A 12,639-nucleotide genomic window follows, 5' to 3' on the forward strand; every position below is an offset into this window, starting at 1 on the left:
AAATGCCACGAGTGTATACAACTGATACTGTCATTTTCAACATTACATAAATTCAAATACAAGTTACTAATCATTTTGAATGGATACAACTTAAATAAATATATTCAATAAATCATTGGCATCTGACTTACCCCATATTTGTTTGTGTTAAATGTTGAATCCATGGCTATTAAGCTATTGTGCGATAGCTTGACCATTGTCTCCAACATCCACTTTGTTTGAATCCCTATTATAAAAGGGACCTCCACACCATTAGGCTTTTGGTAAAAGAAAAAATCTTCCCGATGCTTTTGATACCAAAGGTTTACACTCATTTCATCCTTTTTGTGAAGTTGATAATTTCCCTTCGCCAACCTATTATAAATGTTTACAATATCTTTCCTGCATAAGAAGAAATCTCTATCTCGAGCTGCCACATCGATGTCAAAATGTCTCTTAATGTGGGTTATATACACTACATCAATAGGCACTCCCAAAAAGAAACAACTCTCTACATATGCAACAATGTCCCTCGAAAGCTTTGGCCTAAGCAAGGCCTTGGTCTCACCTGAAGTGTCACATTGACCATGACAAGCCCAACCTTCCCCATCTTCATGTTCATACATATTGAAAGTTAATATTGCTCTATCAGGAAGTTCATGCATAACTTTCACAATAAAGTGGCATTGGCAACCCCTCTTCTGCATAAATGAGGTCCTTTGTTTAGCTGAAAGATTTCCTCTTTTGTCCTCTGGGCCAAATGAACAATAATAACTAAACTAAAAATTTAAATTGTTAGTACATACAAAGAAAGATAACCGTGGTTTCAAAAGATCTAAACAATATATATTTTAAATACTCACATACCATATTGCAATGCAGCAGTAGATCTTTCTTTTGGTTTACCCTTTGTTTTTCGTACGAATTTACATGGAGCAATAGGATTTTCTTCCTCTCCTTTTATAAAGTCAGCAACTCGTCGTAATGGGATTACAGCAACACGATCAATACCATTGTTTTTTGTATTTATTTCTGTCCAAACCAAGTCTTTATTAGAGAAAGTCATTTTGCCTTTGAGGTCTTGCACCTCAAGATCCATGATATATTGCCATTTCTTTCGCTTGCCCATTTTGAACTAATCTGGTCAAACAATATGCAAGGACATCAAAACCAAAATTTCAATCTTAGCAAGTTATTCAACATATATATAAATATAAAACCTCTTTTATGCTTTTTTTGAGGTCCAAAATATCAATCACTCAATAATGACAAAAATAAATAGCACAAAAGGATGCAAAAATTTTTGGATGCAAGCATTTCCTTTAAGATGTTGCTTCTTGCCTCATTCACTTTCAACAAAGCATTCCTTAAAGGAAAGATTCCTTTGACAACAAGAACAGATACAATCCAATGAATGTTGGCCATGTTTTTTTAGGGTCACCATTCGCTAAGCAAGACTAGACTTGAATGAAAGGGCTTTCTACAATGTATGTTTACATCACAACTCTACAAACATGAAGCAAACAAGACACAAATCAAACCCATTCACGTCACCACTCCTATGTGTTTTGATTGGCATGCGAATGAAGACTACTACTCTTCTCACTGTTGTACTTGCACCTCATTTTATATCTTCTATTAGCTAGACACTTAGATTTAAACTAGTCTATTAGTTCTTTATTGTTAATTTTAGGCAACAATAGTATGTTCTATGCTTTAGAGCAATTTTACTTCAATTTCTTTATTAGCCCAACATCAATATCCAGATTAGAAATCACATCAAGTAATGTGTCTTTTTATGCAAGTATAAGTAATGGCATGTTGAGATATATGGTAAAATAGAATGAGTATTGTTTGTGTTCCCCCATGTTAGCATTCGGCGATTTGGCTGAGAGTAGTTTCCCCCATGTCAGCATTTCGACTTAGAGAATACCTCATCACTTCAGCATTTCAACCGAGAGTTGACCTATCAATGTCAGCATTTGGCACCGAAGTTCTGCCCAAAAGACAACCCCTCGAAATTTTGAGTAAACGACTTGCCATCGACGATTCAGCCGAGAGTCCATGACCCATTGGTCCTTTGGCCTGAGGTTAAACCCCTCGGCACCTTTTCAAGTAATTCTTGGGCATTTTCCAAAATTGTACCCTTTGGCAAGCCCGCTGAATCGGCAAAGCCAAAGATTATACCCGTAACCTCAATGGAGTAGAAAGGGTACTTGGTACGCTACACACAGGGGTTCCAGGTTACAAGTTAAGGAGCATTTGGTATTTAGGTTGATTACATCTCTTTATGGTTTAAAACAAGTTCGAAGGACCTACTATAAGATATTTGAATATCTTATACTATCAAGATCTAAATCTCTAAAGAGGCGATGTTTTTGCCCTGAAAATCATGGAAATTCCTTGGTTGCTTGAACTCTTGTTGCTTGAAATTACATGGTTGCTTGAGAATATCCCTGCAAAAGTGAAAGGTTATTCGACGAGTATAGAGACAACATGCAATGACTTTCCAAATGGATTGCCACCAAAGAGGAAGACTGCACATGAGATGGACTTGATTCTAGGTGTGACATTGCCAAATCAAGCACTGCAAAAGAATTAGGTGATGCCTCAATAATACACTGAGCCCACTTCATATGAACTCTGAATCACACTCCCATCAAAATCCACCGGTAAAGCTTTTGTCATTTGGAAAGCACTTGAACAAGCGTTCCCTCTGCTGGGGAATGGGTTGGCATGGAAATTGGAAATGGAATCAGAGTTCAAATACAAGTTGAGTTCAAATACGAGCTGACCCCTGGGTCAGATGTGCAGGCCAATAAGACTCCCAGATGCATTGATCAATTCATTAGATTTGGAAGGAATTACTATTTCTCTGATGCTACAGATGCTACCTCATCCTCTCTATGGCATCAGGGATAGAAAAAGGCTGACAGTCCAAGTCTGCAAGGGGATAAGGGATCTAAGGTGGAATTCCTATATTTAGAGACTACAACAGAGTTCCATCAGGTTAAGAGATAAAGAGGATACGTTAATCTGGTCCAAAATAGTGTTCAGGGTGATATACGGAAGTTGGAACACTTGGGACAGAAATCTATGTTTCCTATGGGAGGTCTGGGTGGGTATTTATGATGGTGGAAATCTATTAAATTTCCATGGAAGAATCATCTTTTCATGTGACTAGCCCTTGTGAATAAGAAGCTGACTTGGGGGGTCTTGAAAAAACGAACTTGGCATGGCCCTAATAGACGCACTCTGAGTAAAACTGAATATGAAAGTTGAGTCTGAAACCATCAGCCATTTGCTTATCCACTGTCCCTTCTCAAGAGAAGTACAGGTCGATTCTTTGACTCTGAACAAAGGTCTAGGTCACTGGCAAGGAAATAATGTTGAGGATTGCTTGAAACATTGGATGGAAGACAAGTCTGTTAGGGCACCACCTTGTGTGGTCTCTTGGGCCAAATGGCTAGCTAGGAATGCTATGCTATTGCAAAACAAAGGAGTCCCAACTTTTCAGGTAACCCACTAAATCAGGTACACATAATAATAATAATCTATTTTTAAAGTCACAACCTAACCTGTCACCAAATTGATATGGAGGGTTGTGATCAGCTGGTCAGAAAAGAAAAGAAAAACAAACACCAAAAAAACAACCTAGAATAATGGCAGAAGTAAACATTAACAAATTCAAAGATGGGTGGTTTTCATGGGGCTTGTCAAGGAAAACTTGGAGTATGTGGGGGTAGGAGGCATACTATTTATTCAGGAAAACCATATAGATTGATTTGAAGACTGCACTGGGTGAAGGTACCATTAACTGTGGAGAGATGAATTGTCTATGGTTCTTGTTAAGGGTTGCTATTGACAGAGGGGTAACACAATTGCAGATTTATGGTGATTCCAAACTTATTATTGTTGATTGATTACAAGGTGATAATGAACTTCACAAGTTTGCTGCTTCTAACTGTATATACAAAAACAAAAGAATGAAAAGAATCTTCAACTATATCTCTTTCACTCATGTATACATAGAACTAAATACCCAGTCTGATGAGTTCTCAAAACAATCTTGGGATATCATACCTGTAGGTACACTTTACTGTTACATCTACTTGCTACAGTTTGTCTTTGTTCAGTACATACAATGGATGATAAGTCATTGTTATATGACAAAGTGATGGAAGACTTTCATGAGGATTATAGAATGGTTATTTTTGTCAGCCAATATGGTTTTATTGTTAAGAAACTAAGCTCATGTCAGTGTGTAGAAGAAATGTAGTAGGACTTTTATTGTAATTTATCTTGAATATGTATATGTAGGGCTTAAATCGATGAACAGTTATTTTTTAGGGTGGATACATTGGAGATCCATAGTTGGTTTGACGTTAGACTTAGACATAGTGCAGATGTTGAGTGCTGCCATACACATGCTTATGTGTATTTTCATTTTTCCTTGAAACATAACTGAAAAGGGGTAGGGTACGTATACCTACATAAACTTTAGCAGTTCTTTTTAGGGTGGATACATTGGAGATCCATAATCAGTTTGACATTAGACTTAGACATAACACAGATTTTGAGTGCTGCCATACACATGCTTAACGGGATTAATAATGGAAAACGGAAAACTTACGGCAAATCCATGTCAAAATTAAAATTTAAGAACAAAATACATCACTCGAGGACGAACCAAAACAGACCCACGTGTGAGAAGGCCATGTCAAGGCCAAGCAAGCACTACCCAGATCAATTGGCATCAGAAAGGCCTCTGCCTCATCATGAACCAGGCCGGGATGTCCTCGGATTTTGCACAAAATAAAGAAAACATGAGACCTACTTGCAGGATCAAATAAAAACAGGCTTTTTAGTAGGTCCTTCAAGCGGTTTGCCAAAGAAACAATGACTTTTCGAGAGTCAATGCGGAGTAGCTATAAAATACGACATACGAAAAAACGAGGCAATGCAATGGGAGCAAATGTGATTGTACTAGCACCACACGAAAGTCAGTAGAACAACGGAAATGTTGGCTATGAGATACAAACAAGACTTCAAATAGTAGTCTGCATTGTACTGGCTTTGATTTTTTCCACAACTGTATGACTGAAATTCACTGGTTTGTATCTCATGGGAGTTGTAACTCACCCAACGTTCAAATAGTATTTTTTGCTTCTTGATTGTTTGTATTATGATTGTCTGTTCTGATATTGTTATTGGTCTTCTATGCCAGTAGATTGGGTGTTTTGTGTTTGTTGATCTGGGTAGATGGATGGGAGCGATCCATGGGACTGGAAGGAGGACTCCTTCCTATTGGATGTCGATTCATCATTGGGTTAGGAATTCTTGATTGCTAATTTCATATTGTTTATGGTATTTCGTAGTGCTCTGTTTGGTTCAATGACTTACATGCAATCTAATTTTGTGCGCAGTTCTATCTCAGTCTCTCTGGGATGAATGGACTCAAAGCGAGGCAGAAAATATAACTTTATTTACATAGGTAGACTAGGTAGTCTGATAGCGAAGGCTTCCTGTTTGGCAAGGGTCTGATAGCACTTAAATTATGATACTATTGTACTCTTCTATTCCCCAACCAAACTGTGTGACAGTTTGTCAAAACCTGAAGGCCCTTACTCTGCATATTTAGTTTTTCATCGAAATTGCGAGAAGGCGACAAGGAGCAGGGTGCGTTGTTCTAATCGCAATTAAAAACAAGCCGAGGGATACTTGAACGAGCGAGCTGAAGAGTACCTGGGTGGCAAGCTACAGAGCGGAATCGCAGAGCGGGAAGTGCCGGGTCGAAGAGTAATGTGAGTGAGCAGCACGCGGGTGACCATTTCGAACCAGCCATAATACTCCGCGGCATGAATTCTAGCTCGTCCCCGATCGGTCAGGGGATGTCAGGCGCTCTAACTGCATTCGGATTTTTTGTCAAGGAATGGCAGGGAATGTCAGGACTGTCAGGGGAGGGTGGCGGAGAAAGAGGGTGGCGGAGTGCGGAGAGATTGCCGGTGGCCGGAGCCGGACGATTTTCCGGCCGATGCCGAAAAACGGGCCATTCTACAGCCTAGCTAGACTACTCCATTAACCTCCATGCTCTCATGATTACCCATGGTGTCCTTTACACAACCTAGCAAATGCAACTCTATTGTAGTCCTGCAAGAGACCGCAGTCTGCACATGTTCATGAAAACAAAATTAGTACCAGGCACACATTCAAGAAAGATTTGCTTATATTTTCTAGCTTTAGAATTTCAGACCATGGAAAAAACACATTTCTTGGCAGAGAGAAGCTTAAAATGGAAACCAAGAATAGACATGATTGTACTTCTAGTATCTGAGTGGAGTGGGCATCCTCAGGCGTATTCTCAGAACAAGATTCACTATCGTCATTTGAGCAATTACAGAGAGAACATATTACTTCATCAAAATCCATTAAGACACAAACTATAATCAGTAAAGGAGGTACACTCCTATCCATCCTCACACCCACAGCTTGAATCCTCACTTTTCCTCTGGATCTCCTTATGATCCCCATCTTTCATAGCACTAGCTACTTGCTGAGACCTTAATGCCTGAAAATTCACCTTAGAGTACGCCGAGATCATCTGGTCTCTTTTCACTGACTGATTGGCCATAGGGCAGGAAAATAAAGTCGGCATTGCTACAGGACCAAAACCGGGCTCGTTGTTATCCCAAATCTTGAAAAGCTCTGTTACAAATAGCATGAAAAGCTTGAAAAGCTCTGTTACAAATAGCATGATTTATTGCTAGAATTTATTTTATTTTTTAACTAAGAAAGCATAGAAATTGCAGGCTAAAGGACCCCACTCCCTTGCCTGTAGATTTTTTTTTATTTTTGAAATAATTTGGAATATTTTTCCCCTCTGAGTTACATGCTCCCGCATCATCCTCCTCCTTAGGAACTGAAGGTTCCTACTCTGCATGCAACTTGAGCTCCCTCTTAAGTGACACTTGCATGACTTTTTGCTCATCGAACTTTAGATCCCTGCATACCATAGTCCTCTGAGTGGAAGGCAGGTACACCCGATAGTTGTGGGGCATATCCGTGTACCCCACAAGTATTCCCAACTCAGTTTTTGGGTCTAGCTTATTCCTGGCATCTTTGGTCACATGACAGTAAACTAATGATCCAAAGATTCGAAAGTGACTTACATCAAGTCGCTTCCTGGAATAGGCCTCCATAGGTGTCTTCATTCCCAATATACGATGTGGGCTTCTATTCTACAAGTATACTATTGTATTGCATGCCTCAGCCCACAAATGTAGTGGTAGGCTTTGGTCATGCAACATCACTCGAGCTACTCCCAAAATCGATCTATTCTTCCTTTCGGCCACCCCATTCTGTTGTGGGTTATGGGGTGCCTTCAATTCCTGTTTAATACCTTCTGCAGTGCAGAAGTCTTTAAATTGTCGGGAGACATACTCTCCAATATTGTCGCTACGCAAGGCTTTTATTTTATTTCCAGATTCTTTCTCTGCCAAGGCTTTAAACTCACAAAACCTCAAGAAGGTCTGATCCTTCTTTTCCATAAAGTAGATCGAGCATCTACGAGAAAAATCATCAATAAAAATAACATAGTACCTTTGTTTAGCGGTGAAGGCTGTAGAGAAGGGCCCACAAACATCTGACTGAACTCACTCCAAGATTGCTCCAACCCTACTATCTCGATCCAGAAAAGAAGATTTCGCATACTTACCCAAGGTACAACCTTTGCATGTAGTCGTATGCTCAAGTTTTCCCTTGGGTAATCTGGTAGAAATCTATTGCATGATCTTCAAGGCTCCCTGGTGCAAGTGGCCTAGTCTTCTATGCCATAGCTCACCAACATCTTGGCTATTCACCATCTCTGGAACTCAAATAAACACAGTCGTCTACCTCTAGCTTGTAGAGATTCTTAACTCGAATCCTTATTTTCACTTTGTCTGTCCAGTACTGATATGCCTCAAGAATACCTTTCCTTGACTAAAGACTACATCATAGCCTTTATCTTCTAGCATAGCGATAGACACAAGATTCTTCTTCAGACCTGGTACATACTTTACATCAGTCAGGGTGAGGGGAGCTCCATGCTCCCTCTGAAACACAACCGTACCTTCACCTGAAACACGATACTTTCCATTATTGCCCATCTCGATCCGCATCTGGAGATCCTTCTCCTCCAGTGTACTGAAAATATTCTTGTCACCTGACATGTGGAATGAAGCTCTATTGTCCAGGTACCACACACATCCCACCATGGATGAAACCATGGATGCAATAAGAGAGAAATCCAGCTCAAACTGTGAGGCCAGAGCCTCACCATCAGATCCCTTCGAGGAACCCTTCTTGGATTTCCTCTCTGGACAATTTGTAGCATAATGGCCCACTTCATGACAATGAAAGCATCGCACTTTTGATTTGGCAATCTTCTTCCCAACATGGGAAGAACTGGATTTGGGATGGGATGCCTTCCCTTTCCCTTTCCTCGCATTACTCACTAAGGCTAGATTTTCCTCATCATCTTGCTTTGATGAGGATCCATCTCTGATGCTTCTTCTTATTTCCTCCTGCATCAGATCCGACCAAAGTCGTTCCCAATCTCGCAGTTTTTCTCTTCAATTAACCGAGTCTTGGTAGCTATGCCAGCTCTTAGGAAGACCGAGGAGTTCAAGACTCACCATGTCATCATCAGCAGTCGTGATCCCTACGTTTCCAAGCTCATCCATGCAAGTGGTGAGCTTGTTCAAATATGTAAAGATCATGTCACCATTTTCACACTTGATCTTACAAAGCTTTTCTTTCAGCGCCAGCTTCCTCTGATCGTTGTTATTATGATATAGATATTTTAATGTTTTCCACATTGAAAACGGTGTCTCCTTCCCATGGAGGCTCGAGACAATGTGGTCTCGAACTCCCTCTAGGAGCATTCTCCTTGCTCTAGCCACACATTTCTTCCATTCCGCCAGTTGAGTAGCATCAGTCGGCTTGGGGACTTCTTGATCAATGAAGTCCTTTAGACCGTTATCCTCTAATACTGCCTCCATGCATCCTTCTAGGCTATATAATTCGAGCTTCCATCAAGGGCATACTCAGGTCTTAAACCACTAAATGCCATAGGTGAAATTAAGATGTGATAAGAACTCGATTTCTATATTCAGGAACCACAAACTTCAAACTTCTCCTTCTTGTATACTGTTCTTCGCCTTGATCACCTTTTCTCTGATACCATGTATAAATTCCCACTGTAGATCAATAGATTATGCAATATACTAAAACACAATACAAGATCTACTTTTACAACACTTTGCGGGAGCTTAATCGAATTGAGCAAGATCAAGAGAACACATATAACTGAGAATGAGAAATCAATCACACATAACACAAAAGAAATAACCCGAGGAAAGCCTCAGCCTAAAACCCCAATCTTTGTATTATCATACAAGTGGAAATCTTGTTCAATATACAAAAAGAATCGGCTCTCAAGCTATCCTTCTCTCTCTGCAATCAAACAATATAGCTCACAGACTAAATAGACATAGTATATGTCCTCCTCAAGCCCTCCAAGCCTCCTATTTCTTTGCGCAATTTTTCTTGGGGTCCAATGATGTCACATGTGTGAATTGGCCTCGTCACACTCACTAAACCTAAAGAAGTAACTGCACAATCCTCAAGGAAATAATTCCTTCTGCATGTAAGGAATATTCACAATGAAATATTCTAGCAACTGATATTACATTGCCCCTCCATCTGATCTTAATTGGGTCTCTGTCTGAACTGACATGCATGAGTTATTTATGAGATAATATTTAGTTATCTAAAGTGCAGTGGTTACATGCATGCAAGCATTAACTAACTGAACTTACATTAATTCAACAAACTGTTTGAATTAATCTAACTAGACTTGACTCAGTTAACTGAGCCAACTAATTACAACTCATCCTTATCTTTTTAATTGATGGATAAATTACGCAATTAATGGAGAAACTGTTGTATGTCTGCACATAGACTTCAAGTTTGATTTTCCTTTAACTAATTAACTCAATATGAATTAATTAATTATTTTACAAATAGCTGCTAAGATCAAATTCGAATTTTACTTCACTATTTTAGTTTAGGGATTGATTAAAATAGGAAGGTATCCCAAAATGCTATTTATAGAATGCTATTTTTAGCACTTCCATTTTTCCATCCATTGTTGCTAAGATCAACACTGGTTGAACTGCTATTTATAGCAGTGCTATTTTTAGCATTTCTTGTTGTTATTTTCAACACAGAGCCCCCCTTCATTGCGCCGTTTACGTAGTGGGGGGGTCACAAGGGGTTTGAGGGGTGCAGGTAACCCCACGCTATGGGGTCCACGACAGCGCCCTAGAAAATTTTGTTTTTGGACCCTATATTAGGTTGGGCGGACCTACCTATGGTTTTGTGCATGATTTTTTGCACATGGTTTTGGACGCGATGGTTTTCGGTCCATGGTTTTGGACATAATAGTTTTCGGTCCATGGTATTGGATGCTTCGACATGTATAAATATGGATTGTAACATTCAAAGGAACATAATGAAAATCAAGATGGTAGTCCCGGTTTTGGGATCTAGGGGAAAATCTCTGTGTATATATGTTTGATGTGTTATGCTCTCGCTTTGTTTATTTTCTGTATTTTAGAATTCGTATGCAGGTAATTTCTGTACAAGGTTAAAACCTACATTTGTTAGGGGCATGTAATTGCTAAGAATAAGTAATAGATTAAGAGACCCCCTTGTTTGTCCTACCTTTGCATAGCGATATGACTTTTAAAGTCTTTGAAGGTTTATATATTGTAGCCCCCCAAACTTAAGAGTGAGGTCTGTGGTAGGATGCTAGATTCATATTATATACTTATTTAAGAGAATCATATAGATTACTCATTTCAAGAGATTTTTAGTAGTAGCTTATAGATTACTATTTTCAAGAGCTTAGCATGTCCCTTTAAAGGATTGGAGACTAGATGCGGAGGATAACTATTTCACCAACCACCGAAGCTAAACCCAATTACCTATATATATATATATATATATATATATATATATATATAGTCGTAAATAGAATTAATAAAATTAAAATAAGTGTATATCTATCTCAAACTCAAATCTCAAATGATGAGATAGCTTAAATCATTTATTGACCAAATATTGTTGCACAAATTAAAAATATAAACCTTCAAAATTTTGATTTTTCTTATATTTGATAAGACCAAAATTAAAATAAATATTTTACTAAAATTTGCCAAATTATACTCCAATTCATTTCATTCCCATTTTTGTTTCTTAAATATATTAAATATTAAATTAAAATATATTTATAATAATATATTTTTTATTTTTTATTACAAAACCCACCCACATGCAAATTATATGTAACATATTTTATTATGAAAATTATTTATAGTATATTTTTACACCGATAGGTGTTTTCTTTGTTGTCTTTGTTCACCCAAAAGAGTTCAAATTTTGCCTTTCCAACCAGTGAAATTTTTCCATGGGCTCAATCTACATATGATGCCATGTGGTATTATCCCCATACTGCCTCTTCTCCCCTATACTGCCTCTAACGACCCTGTACTCATGCCATCCTCCACTCTATTCTCCCCACACTGCCTCTGACAGTTCTCTAGTCACGCCATCCTCCGCCATCCTCCGCCATACCTATTTCTGCAGCGTTGTGTATGGCACAAACTTGGTCACAAATAAGGTATGCTTTATGTTATGTATGGCTTGTAGGGGTGGCTGGGGCGGATGAATGGTTCTCCTTCATTCCTAGAATGATTGTATTTCATGCATTTCTCTTTCAGGGACCTGTAGTGTTCACACCATCTTCGATAAGCCGGTTCCATTACCTTAACTTTAAGAGTGGACACATCATCCTTAACTTTAAGAGTGGACACACCATCCTCGATAGGCCGATTCCATTACCTTAACTTTAAGAGTGGACGAACGGAAGGCCGGAGGGAGCAGGGAGTTCAAGTGAAGTTGGTCGGTACCTCTTACAAGAAGCAACAATGGCCAAACAGATGAGCAAAAAGTGAAAGTTTGTCACGGATGGTGTGTTTTTTTGCTAAGTTGAACGAAGTCTTTATTCGCGAGCTTGTTAGCATACCTTTGTTAAAATGTTGTAAATACGTTTCTCAAAACTGTTCAAATCAACGGAATCATTCATTTGATGTTTTCCCCTTGGAAATCAGAGACAACCACTACTGTTATTCGAGATACTCTTGAGCATTTACACTTGGTTTACAAATGAATTGCAACAGATATAGCCTTTCTTGAGCATGCCTAATTATCTATTTTCAAGACATACAACTAGAAACCTACTATAAAAATGACTAGAAACCTAGTATAAAATCATTTTTGTTCACTGGTCTCTCTTACAATCTATTAGCAGACCTCTATGTTGCTCAAGATTGTCGACTTTGCCCCCTACAAAGAGAAATCAGTGATTCAGTCATTGATATATGTGTTCTAGTACGAATTCTTTTGAATTAGAAAGCTATATATATTCACAACAGGGATACCATCCACATTCACAATATGTGAGCCAAGAATTCAAACATTGACGGACATCCATTAGTAATTTACTGAAAAATCATAGTTGCCCCTCTTTGAGTCCAGTGACTTAAATGTACTGAG

This window comes from Pinus tabuliformis, chromosome 4_1, assembly GCF_031772625.1.
Source record: "Pinus tabuliformis cultivar Carrire ecotype Pingquan chromosome 4_1, CPIR1, whole genome shotgun sequence".
NCBI lineage: Eukaryota > Viridiplantae > Streptophyta > Pinopsida > Pinales > Pinaceae > Pinus > Pinus tabuliformis.